The sequence below is a fragment of the Platalea leucorodia genome, assembly GCF_965183815.1.
Source record: "Platalea leucorodia genome assembly, chromosome: 7".
In the NCBI taxonomy this organism is placed as follows: Eukaryota; Metazoa; Chordata; class Aves; order Pelecaniformes; family Threskiornithidae; genus Platalea; species Platalea leucorodia.
Genome location: NC_138829.1, coordinates 16766273 through 16778925, shown reverse-complemented (window position 1 = coordinate 16778925; position 12653 = coordinate 16766273).

Here is a 12653-nt window from a genome sequence, read left to right as displayed (position 1 = left end):
TTATCTTTTATCTTTAGGGGACTGAAGGGTAATTGAGGACTTGAGAATTTTTTTTTTCAAGAGCTGATAAACCTAGCTCACTTCAGAGTGCAATGCACTCTTGGACCCTAGATAGGTCATAAAAATCTGAGGAAAAACCCTGGCATTATATCCATGTATCCTGACAGCTTATCACAGTATTCCCCCATTCATCACATGCATGATGTCTGCAACAAATGTGTTGCAAACTTCTGTTAAAGCAGCTGAAAGATCAGAGTCATTTTCCTTTGATGAAGGAGTTTCTGTCTGTTTCTGGACGATGAAAAAATGCTGCCTCTTTCTCAAGCGTGGCTTAGATATTTGGGCACTTGAACGCTAGCATAGGAAAGTTTTTTGTCAGTTTAGATTCATGTTGACAGATGCGTTGGCATGATCTAGATGTGTTTACATACATGTTCTACTCTTTTGCAGGGAACATAATATACTTTGATCTCTAGGGGACTATCTCAAGGTAGCCCAATGACAACCTGTTCAGCTCTGCAGTGTTAGAACTGATTTTGTATCTGACATAAAGGAAATGTTTTAGCAAGCAGTCAAGCTTAATCAAAACCAAACACAGTTCTTGAATTTCTTGCTGCTGTTGCTACTACTAGAAGTGATCACAAACTGTTATTTTAAAATATGGCTGAACTTAAGCCAAAACTGAATCTTAAGCGTGCTGACTCAACTTCCTCATTCTTATGTATAGAGACATGTTCTTTAAGCACAAATAAATTTATTCCAGATATGAATATGGATACGCACAGAGTGCATCAGGATTTATGTTTCTGGTTAGAAACAAAAATAACGTAATCATTAAAGACACCAGTTTCCACCTCTGTTCAACTCTGTGTTCCTTGTTTATTGTTTCTTCTTACAAGACTCTGCACCCTGTACAGTGCTAACTTTTGGTAGCTGTTATTTGTTTTAGCATTTTCTTTTAGGGACTTGGGACTATTTTGCCATTTGATTACATTTCACCAAGGAAATTGTGCAGGATATATTATTTAGTTAAAATAACTTGCCAAGATGCATAGAGAGAATTGCTTTGGCAAGGAATGTCTGAGCAGGATACAAGGAAAAAGTATATTTGGAGGTCTTTGGTGCTCAGGGAGATGCATATGTTATCTAAAATGAATTGATCTCAGTCTGTTAAAGGCTTTTTTCATGCTAGAATAGTATGTGGGAAAATCCAAATGACACAATACATCATTAGATCATGCTTGCTAGGATCCTGCCTCCTTGAGGGGCTGTATACCCTCATTTAGTTCCTGCTGACTTTCAAAAGGAGCTGAAGATGCTCAGAGTCCTTCCTGGGACACTCAGACTCTCCCAGGATGAGAGCGGGATACCCATAAGCCCTCTGCAAGGGTAGTGTCACCTTCCTGTGCAAAAACAACCCTTGGAACAAATTCAATTTTTTACAGTCAGTAGCTGAAATGCCATGTCTCATGGAAGACTATAGATCCTCTAGTGTTATTAATATCCTAGCTTTGGGACATACACACATTGACCTCTATTCCTAAAATGTATCTTTGAGTGCTAGAAGTATTTTGTACAAAATATAAGGCAAGCGTTTTTACGCAAGGATTATTGAACCTGATGGAAGAGGGGTAATGCAGACATTCAAAATAATTTCTAGAGGCAGGTGCACTTTGTAGTGTCAAAACATTTAAGTTCTTGATGTCTAACAAGATAGTGACAAATTTCATGGCCATTGGCCTCTGTTTCTGAAAGAAGCTACTGATAGCTTGTATCTCTTTTTCTAATTTTTTCTCCTACTGCCCAATGTTAAAATGGTCCAGCCTTTCAAAAGTCCATTTGACATCAGACCTCTTCAAAGATTTCTCAGGCTGGGAACCCAAAATATCTGGGCATGCTAAAAAGACAGAATGCATGATAAGTGCATTTAGAAGTCAAATGTGAGTTGAAAACAGGATGGGCATTGAGATTTGTGCCATATAACACCAGAGATTTGTTGCAGTGACAGTGCTGGGGATAAGCCTTCAGCTGTGATAACAATCTACCATAGTGGGAAATAGGTGTTAGTGTGCAGAAAGCACTGCATGCTGCATCAGTGGCAGCAGCGGTTTCTTTTGGGGTGGAAGCGCTGCTTGTGCTGTGATAGATGGTGCAACGGTTTTACTGCTTTTTATTGCAGGCATACTGCATGTGATGCTCTGTCAAAGGCTTGGCTGGAGAGCAGCCCTGTGCTAGTGGGCAGACTCCTGAAAGGAGCAAACACCCAGACAAACTGCAGAGTTGACAAGGAAGAGGGAAATTGTCTTAAGGACCCAGAAGGGTCTGAGTGGAGTTGATCCAACTTAAGATGTCACTGAAAGTTGCTGGACTGAGTGGTAGGCTGGGGTTTCCTCTTAAAAGTTTAAAAAACTGTGTTCCCACCTTCCTACCTGTGGCTTTTCCAGAGGCAGTGGGGTTGCTGAGCATCCAGGAAGAGTATTTGCCTTCCACCTGGGCATCAGATGTAGAGAGGGAGTTGCTAGAATATCTAATACCTAGGGAAATATGAGCAAATGCTTCCTCTATAAGAAGATCAGTAGCCAAAGCATTATCAAAGGGCAGGCAGTTTTCCATGCACATGTAAGCTTAGGATACTTGGATTGAAGCAAAATACAGAATTGTGAATATGGCATAGAAAGGAATATGAAAACTAAACTTTGTGCTGCACCTTTTTCAGGCAAAGCCCTGAGTTATCAATGATTTCTTCTGTGCCAAGGATGTGGGATTTGCTGTATCTGGTGTGTGCAGCTCCTCAGAGCTCAAATATGAAACATGATGATTTTTTTTCCCATTTTTCATATTTTCAGTGTATCACATAGATGCACATTGGCTCCAGCCTCTCCATCCTCTGCGATAATGGAAATAGGGGTTAATTTTAATTTTAGTTTTTCAAAATGTGATGTTTTCACTGATTGGAAAGGGCTAGATCAAGCTCTGCTACGGGGAAAAAAAAAACAACCCAAGGTATGGCAGTGTTAATAATTAGAAGAGTTTAAATTCAAGAACCCTCTGTTCTGCAGGATTTGGTGGCACTGCAGGTGGGCAGTGTTTGTGGAAAGTACGAAAGGTGGCAGCTGGGCTGTAAATTCATGCAGCTGGGGAGTTTCTTTGTTTTATGCTTGAATAGCATTTGGCTCAGTGGTATTTTGGTCTGTGACTGGACTCATCATACAAATAAATGGAATGTTTTCTTTTTGGCCCTGAAGGGAACAGGCATGTGTTTGTGCTGCATACATTATCTGAGCAAATTCAGACCCAACATCGCACTGTTACATCCAGGAGAGCTTCAGGCCGGAGCAGAGTTTCAACCGACTCCTTCCAAGATGTTTTTGGTGACTTTGTGAACTAGCTGTGTAGTGATGCCCAGGGACACAAGAGCCAGCTGGCAAAGTTTCTCATCCACAGCCTCTCAAAATCTATTTTCACGGGCTTCAGTGGGATTTGAATTAGGATTTTTAGGCTGACGTTCCCATTGCTTGGTGCCAGTAATTGGGTCAGTTATTCCAAAGTGTTCAGCACTTACGATTCTTGTAGCAGCCTTCATAGTCGTATTTTCCAGAGAGTCCAAAGACCTGGTGGGTTTAGGTTATAGAAAGAGCAGTCACAAATGTGTTTATTTGTATCCTAGGGGATACAGCATTATTAAGTGTTCATTTTCCACATATGCTCCAGACAGTATTGGTAATCATAAAATGTTCTGTGGTACTGATAAATGCTGCTTTCGCATGCACATCTCTGATAGATTTTGGAGCTTTCTGATAACATTTCTTAGGGGGGCAGAAAGAATTACAGTAGTTACATATACTGAATATTCTTTCCCTCTTCCTACCTGTTTGCCTCTAATAAACAGAAAGCTTCTAATTTCCTTTGCACTCTGGCATGCTAGAAATTAATGGAGTAAATGCACTTACTTTGCCAGAGACAGGCTTATACAACAGATTTTTACTCTGTAAGACAGATTTTGCTGTATTTGTGCTTTTTTCATCTCCCCCTGAGGAGTATTAACTCAAAGCAATCACAAGACACCCATCCTTGCCTGCTGCTCCTTGAACTGCTATATCCTCTTCTTTGCTTCTTGCTTCTCTATTTGAAGCTGCTTCTTTTTTTTAAGAGGAAAGAGCAACAAACAAAAAACCTAAAGGCTGTCTCCTTTCCTAAAATCATAACTATTTGATGTGAAAAAGCTTAAACATGTAAAACACTTTTCTTCCCTTAAAATTTACTTTCAACTGTATTTTTTCTACTCAAATCAAGATAGGTAGAGTGCTCTGTAAAGTACAGTATTGGAAAAGGAAGACGTGTACACGCTTGGAAAATGCTGAGCTGCTTGTGAAGCTATAGACACTGCATGTTTATGACTTGGTTTTCTAAGCGATCTCCAGAGCTTGAACGGATTACAGTGATATTTTAACAAGGCTGCTGGCATCCATCACCAGCTTTCACTTACTGAGAAAGCTAAAAGATGGAAGAATGTAATTATTTCCACGTAAGCTAAATGCTAGTGGCTGATTGTCATGAGAACTTCGATGCTTTAAACTTCTTCATCTCCTGTAAGGCAAACAGGTAAGTCTCACGGGCTTCTCTTCCAGTGTTCATTTTAGTAAGGGAGAAGGGCTTGCAGGAGACTGGTGTTGAAGGGAAATGTGTTCAATATGAAGGCAAACTGTATTTCTTAATATTTAAACGTGCAGTATTGCACGTTGTCTGTCAGGTTACAAATCTACTGCCTATAAGCTGAAATATTTCTGTGAAATATTATTGCTTTCCATAGCCAAGACCTGAATCTCATTCCAAATTAATCCCTAACATATCCAACTATTGTACACATTTATATACTATTGGAAGAGAATCTGTACATCAGTCATCTGTACAAATATCTGTGTCTAAGTCTCTTTCTGTCATCCTATTATTACTTCTGGATTCATTAATCTGGTTAAAACAATGTTATTCTATATGATAAATACAATAATATGTATAGGATTGTACTTTCTAAAGATGATTTTTGTCAAACAGATTTTTCCTGAAAACATGATTTCCTGAACTGAGATCCTTAGGCAGCTTATGTTTCGGATGAGTTCTGCATCATTGTAGAAATCCTGTGGTAAACAAGGGGTTTCCTAGCTTGCAAGTGGGAATCTAACAGCATCAAAAATAGATATTTCTTTCCTTTTCACCCTTGAAAGAACACTTATTCTCTTTGAGTAATGGCACTGCTGTGCCTCTAGAGGTGAGGCTTCCTATTTGAAGACTTCTAACATAAAAGCCCTGATTACCATTTAGGAAAAAAAAAGACCCTTTGACCATAAATAATTTTTGTCTTAATGAAGTTTTTTTGTTGTCCTCTGAGAACATTTGCTAGCTTTGAGTATTATTATTATTATTATTATTATTGTTATTGAAGGGCAAAGATTTTACATGGTTCTCTAAGATTTTTTTTTACAAGAATGACTATCAGAGAAGAGAGTATTTTGGACTAAAATATAAATATTCTTATTTATTTTTTGTTTTAAAATATGGCTGTTTACAGAAAGCATTTAATTTAAGCTCCATTTCTAATCTGGCTATGATAATTGAAACAAAGCCTGCTGGCAGACATAATTATATATAAATTTCTAAGAATAATTAGATGTGTAATTAACAGAAGACTGAGTTATTATCACTTTCTCCTCCATATAATAATTCTGCATAAAAACATGAGAAATGGCTCTCATTAAAATCTCACAGCAGATCAATCCACAAAAGGGAGTGAGACATTAAAACAAAGCATTCAAGATGTGCAAACACTGTGATTAATTAATTAAACAGAGACTAGCACCAAGGAAAAGCCTAAAAACAAATGAAATATTTAAGAAATAGATATATCGTAAAAGGTTAACATGTTTGGGCCAATTTTTTGTTGTTGTTTTTTGTTTAAAAAAGGGATATCTCAGAATACCTTGTGGATCTATATTCATATATATTGCTTTTATCTTTTGTCTCTGAGGAATCCTTCTGAATACCTGTGCATTATTCATCTGTAAAGTTTTCAAACTATTAATCAATGGAGTGAGTAATTACTTAGGAAGGATTTAAAAGACCCTGACAGAGGATGGCTGATGGAGGTTGCTTTCCCCCCAGCTAAGGGGCATTCTCTGTTGAACTTCAGGGACTTGCTGAGCTGTTCCTAGTGACTTTCACCAGAAAGCTGCTTACAAAGATACCTCTGCTAGTGGCAAACAGAAAACCAAACCAAACGGGCTGATAAGTCTTTCGTGAAGCAAAGAATAAGCATGCATGTTTTGAAAGGCTTTGCTAGTCAAAGTACTGGGATTCTGGAGAACGATGGCATTCAGAATAGAAATGCCAGCAGTTACTTAAATCTGGCTTCCGTCAAATTCCTCAAAGTGCATTTATTCAAATACTGTGCCGTAGCATGCCAACACTCATAGTCTGCATTTCAGAGCATTTAATAATGTTTAGGACTACTTTGGCCGCTGTGCAGTATTCGTTCTAGCAGTGTCCTGTGTGTAGTGCAGTAATTAAGAGCTCTAGGTGTGAATCATACAACTATTCAGGTTGTTACTTTTCTTAATGCTTGGAAGTTAACCCAGGAAAGGAAATCTCCTCCTCTTCTATTAAAGAAAAAACAAGAAGAAAGAAAGAAGAAAAGGAAGGGAGAGAGAAAGATTTTTGTTCTATGGTATTAAATAGTAATGTCATGTAATACACACCCAAGAGCTTAACAAGACTGTAGTAGCACTAATTTAGCCAGTGCCTGTCTAATCCTTCATTAGCATACTATTATTTTTTTTCCCGGTGGGTATATTGCCTGTTGAGAAATAATGTGAATATTTATTCAGCAGTAATAACTGTTGCTGCTTGAGAGCTTTTTTTACCGTGTGTGAACATGCTATTCTAGAAAAGGATTTCAGGCAGATGATCACCCTTGGGATTCAATGAATTCATGCGTTGCATGTCCTATCTTACTACATGGCTGTACAGCAAGATTACTGTTTTTCTAATGAGATTCCAGTTTTAACTGCAAACACATCACAGCCTCTCAGAAAACAGTACCTGTCTTCCCGAGTGGTTTAATGTACACATGGAACTAGTTTATTTAAGCAGCATTAGAGATGCAAGTCTCTCTCGATTTGGTGCAATAGGCTAAGCAGTTTCTACCTGAGACTGTGCTAGTCTCCGAAGAACAGAGCCCAGTCTTCTTCCCATGGAAATCAGGGAGTGTTTTGCTACCTAGGTCAGAAGAGTAGGATCAGACCACTTGTTTTGGCATGTAACTTGTGTTCAGTACTGATGACCCCCCAAAAAATGCAGCTGCCACTGCATCTTGCTTATACAAAGTGACATTTTAGGCCAAGATATCCCTTTTTAAAATAAGCTGAGGTTATTTCTTTATGTTCCATCTGTGTGCTAAGAAGTTCATTTCAAACCAAGTCTTCTTTTTCTAAAGAAAAAAATTACTTAGTGTGTGTATTTTCTGCAGTGAATATGGCTGTGCTGCTAGCCAGGTAGTCACATTTTTATGCATACATTTTTGATACAGCTATATTGAAATGCTATTTTTAGTGTTAGGGTGATGTAAGGGAATCAGTGCTATGTTACCGGTACAGAGTGAATTTAAACTAAAGCTAACTCTGCAATGGACAGTTATTACTGTGTAACTATTGTTACTAGCTACACTGATGTAAATTAAGGACGATTTCATTGAAATGAGTGAATGTAGGAGGTTTACTTTTCTATAAATGAAATTTGAATCAGATCCATTAAAATTTATTTCAGACTAACTTGTAAAAATATGAGCAAGCCCAACAATTAGTAACGGCAAGCTGTAACCTTTTATCATTCCTTAGTCAGTTAGTGGTTAAGTTGTAGTAAGGCAGCATTTATTTAAAAAGAAAGAGGGCAACAAATTTAAAATGTTTTGCATTTTACTGGCTTTACTTACCAGTGGTTGTATTATTGTCTTACTCTTTCAAGTTTTTGACAGCTGTGATCCTAGTCTATATCCTAGTCTGATTTGCACTGTTGGAAACTAGAAAAGAATGAGACCAGTTGCCATATAGAATATTGAAAATAATTATTACAGTAATATTAAAGTATGTTAGAAATAGTTTTTAGGCATGATAAGTATACTGCAGATAAATGGAACTGTGTACATCCTCTGTCATGCCTTTAGATTTTTTTTTTTTTTTGAATGAAGGTCTATTTCTTATGGTTAGATTTTCCAATTAATTGATGATAATGATCTGGAAATGCACTCACTGAAGCTCAGACTCTCATGCATGTATTATGGTATTTAAACTAAAAAGGCAAGAAATCAATTCAGTTGTTTGTGCTGCAATTGACTGAATAGTAATTGAGACATAGGATATTGAAAGGTCAAAATGAGAAACATATCCAGAAAACTTCTTTGCAAATTATTTTCACAGGTTTTTAATTAAAATTTGGTTCATAGTTGAATTATATCTTTTATTTCATGCTTTAAATAATTTCCATGATCTGTGCATATCTTTGCATTTATGTTAAAATTACTGTATCCTTTACATACAATACTGCTTTTAAATATCTAATTTAGTTCTCAAACGGCAGCTATCGGAAAAGGTGCAGCTTGCAAGGAATAAAGTGATGGTCTCTATCAAGTATTAAACTACAACTGGGATGAAGACCAATGTTTTGGTAAACAAGCTATTTCATTTGCTTCCAGTGGCCAGGCGATACTGTGGCAGGCAGCTGGGTGAACTGGGGAGAAGGTTTCCCCTGCCACTCAGTTCAGAGCCCACACGGGTGGCCCTCTGCACTGCCCGGTGGGAAGGCATCTCCTGGTGACAGCGGCTGCTGAGGCACTCTGAGCACCCAAGGAGCAATGCCGACACACCTCTGCTTCCAGCTCCCTTATCTTCCCTGCTCCTGACACTTGCAGGGAGATTCCTGGGAGATTTTTCTGCTTCAACTTCTTAAAACCTGGTGGCCTGTGCCCACATCTTCCAAGTCCCCAGGGGCCTCTGCTTTGCTTCAGGCTAGGTAGGGGACAGTAATTGCCCAGCACAGTAAGGAGCCCATCCGCCCTCACTGCCCTCCCTCCCTGCAGCACAGGCATCCACACCCAGCCAGAGAAAGGCACCCTTTCCCTAGCCTGGGCCACCACTTTGCACTTGCTGCAGCCCTCACTCAATTTCTTCAAATGTCATCCTTCAACTTGGTCCTTTCCTACACCCTGGAGTAGAACATATTGACAGAAGGGTCTTTTTTCTTCCCATTTGTTTTCCTGGGGACTTTCTCTTGTTATCAGGTCTCAGCAACACAGAGGGACCAGTCTGAGATCTGAAATGGGCTTCTGCCCAACCTGTTGCCATGGCTTGTTGCATCTCCTTATTGTTTTGATGCCCAAGGTCTTTCATTATGGGTCCTGTCTGGCTACAGGGCTTGAACAGGGAGGGGTGCTGCCAGTCTGATTCGGCTGCAGTAATCAACCTGGTTTTGGTGGGACGCCAGTTGTACCATTGCCCTGGGGGATGAGCTGACGGGGTCCTAGCTTTCTCTGGTCCTTAGGCTCACAGGACACTCAGTTTCTGAAAGAGGATAATGCTACTATTGAAAAGATAGAAAGGTGGGAAGAGAAAAGATAAATAGAAAATGGAATAGAAACAGAACACATGCATTAGTCAGCCTTTTCAATGCATAATAAAAAGCATTTATACGAGATTAAATTCAAGCCTTGTGTAAGTGAAAGAGAGACACTGTGCTTGCTTTCTGAATTTTATCTAAGCAGCTTTGCATTTTCTAAAAAAAAAAAAAAAAAATGCACAAATGTTGACATCTCCAAACCTACCTCTCCTACAATTTCTTTTAATAATCTGATGGCTCCTTCTTACACACCAAACAGTTTGCTTTCATTTTGAAATCACCAGTCGTTGACTTGCTTCCTTTCTATGGTTGTTTTGTTTTATTGCTTTGCCTTTCAACTGCCCTTCCCTAGCACTTTTTATGATATTTGCTTCAATACAGAGAGCTTCAACACTGTTGGTATTCTTCCTTGTAAAAATAAAGTACAAAACAAGGCACATTAAAATATTAAGAATTTGTTGTCACACTTTTTAAGGATTGTACTGTTGAGGATAAAAACAGGCACCGACATGAATGTAAAGGGGTAAAAGTGGAAAAGATAAAACAACTACAGCCTATCACGTTGAAACAAATCTTTCTTTTCTATGTGTATGGTGAAATATGCTCATAGAGACTTAATAATTTCTTTGTAAGAATTTTAGAAATCTCTCCACATCTCTTTGTTTCCTTAGTCTAAACATTCATAGGTTTTCCAGCCTTTCATCACTCTCAAGCACTTACTCCCCCCTAATCTTTTCTCTATCTGTTTCTATATTTTTCTTGTACTATCTACCTGACATCTTGTGCTAGCTTCCCTCTTCTATTTAGTATTTCATAAATAATTTTACAAATTCAAAGGAAAAAGTAGTCTTTTTTCCTTTATGCCCTTAAATTGAACCATCTTCTTCCACAGGTTGGAAGGACTCATTGACAGGCACACACAACCTAGCTGTATTTAATCTCCTTTCTGTCACCCCATTTCATTCAGAAAAGAAAAAAGGAATATTGAAACACTATTTAACCTTGTTATCACAGCTAGATGAAGCAGTGCCCCCTGCTTCCCTGTTCCTATCTTACGTGACTCACTTCCTAAGCCAGACACTGTCTCTTTGGTACCTTTTACTTTTGCATGCATTAATGTGCATCCCCATACACATGTAATTTCACACTCAGTTTTCTGTACTCTTATGATCCAGAGGTCAGTGTGTGACAAACCATTCCCTGAAAAGTGACAGAGGAGTAAAGGCTCAGACAAGTTTTTAATCTAGAAAGGGAAGATACTGAGAAGAGATATAATGAATTTTATATACGTAAAAGGTAGTTGCAACAAGGAATGGAGGAGATCTTTTCCTTGATTGTTGTGAATAGGACAAGAAATAGTATGTTTAACTTTGCAGCAATGGAGCTTAGAAAAACCCGTTTTGTAGTTACAGTAGTGAGGCACTGGAATAAATTGCCTTTTAAAAGCATGGAGTCTCCAGAAAGGAGACTTGTAAGCACTGGTTAGAAAGCCATTTCCCAGGACTAGCATGTGTGTGATTGATCCTGTTGTGAGACAGAGGTGGGTTAGCTCCCTTTCAACCCTGTTTTTTGCCATTCTTCCGCACTTTGTTGCAAGAAAATAAACTTGTGGGCTAAAGGAAGCAATGTCATATATGAGCAGTGATACACAACAAAATAGACTATTTGCATCAACCACTGCTGGAGGAAACCTTGTTGAATTTATTCCTATACAAGAACAAAGATGAGCTACTATGAGAGAGAGTCGAAAGAAATGTCCAAAGAGTCAGAAGAAGAGATAAAGGGAGAATCAGTGATACCAAATTATTTACATAAATCAGTGACCATATAAATCAAGAACAATCTGTCCATTTTGTGTGGTTTTAGTGTGCTTAACCTATGTTTAGTATGTTAGAAGACCTCAGGATACACATTTTCATGGAGCAGGTGAACTACAGGATCTCTTCCTTAGAAATATCCTGCTGTATTCTGTTGTTGGTAGGAGGCTAAATGACTTTCATGTACTAAATCAATACTGAAGTTCCCATATTTCTCTGTATGCTGTACTTGGGGGATTAGGAATACCCGCTATATGCTCATATCAATAGACATGTTGGATGAACTGAATATGTTCTGCTATCTTTTCATACAGCAGCTGTGCTAACCTGATCTAATGGTCCTTCCTGAGCTTTGAATATATGTGAAGCATCTGGCTTTGCCAAGAAAATGAGGCTAAACTGTAGAACTTTGTTTATAAGGCATGAAAGCAGAGTGTGATGGGTCTAAGCTATTGTCAGAAAAGTTACTCTTTTGCTTAAGATAACCTGTCCCCTTTTCACAAAGACCCTGTGTTTGCCATTAGATAGCACATACAAACTATCTAATTGGCTGGAGTTTTTCAAGGGGAGGATTAGATAATTCTGTTTATTTATGTGACTGCAAGCTAAGGCAGTTCTCAAGGCCTTGCCTTTTAACTTGTCCTATCACTATAACAGAAATAAAGAGCTGATCTAGCTCAGGTCTTTGACAGTAATCGCGCGTGAGCAGTTTGGCCAGGATCTAATATTGCACTTAATGCCAGGTCACAGGGAGAAAAATCTTGAGGTCTTTTAGTTTCTTATGTCTTACCTGTGCAACAGAAAGACAGCTTAGTCAGTGCTGAACAAACGCCACGATCTGACTAAAGATTTATCCAAAACGAGAGCATAAGAGAAATGTCTTGTTTCTGACACTGTGTTGGTTTGGAGAGGTTTTTCAGGCTCTAGAGTCACAGAAGTCAGTGGAAGCCCTGCCACAAACTGCAGTGGTCAGGCCCTATTCAGGGTCTATCCTCTTGGCATCAACCTTGCAAAAATCCTCCATGTCATTCCTATGGGGCCATCGGTTGAGGCGCTCTAGGAGGAGCCCCTCAGAGCCAGCTCCAGTTATCCAGTTATCCCACTCCTTTTATGGGCCAAAACTAAATTGCCTCATCTCCTGTGAGGAATTTAAACACAACATTGGTTAAACAATGA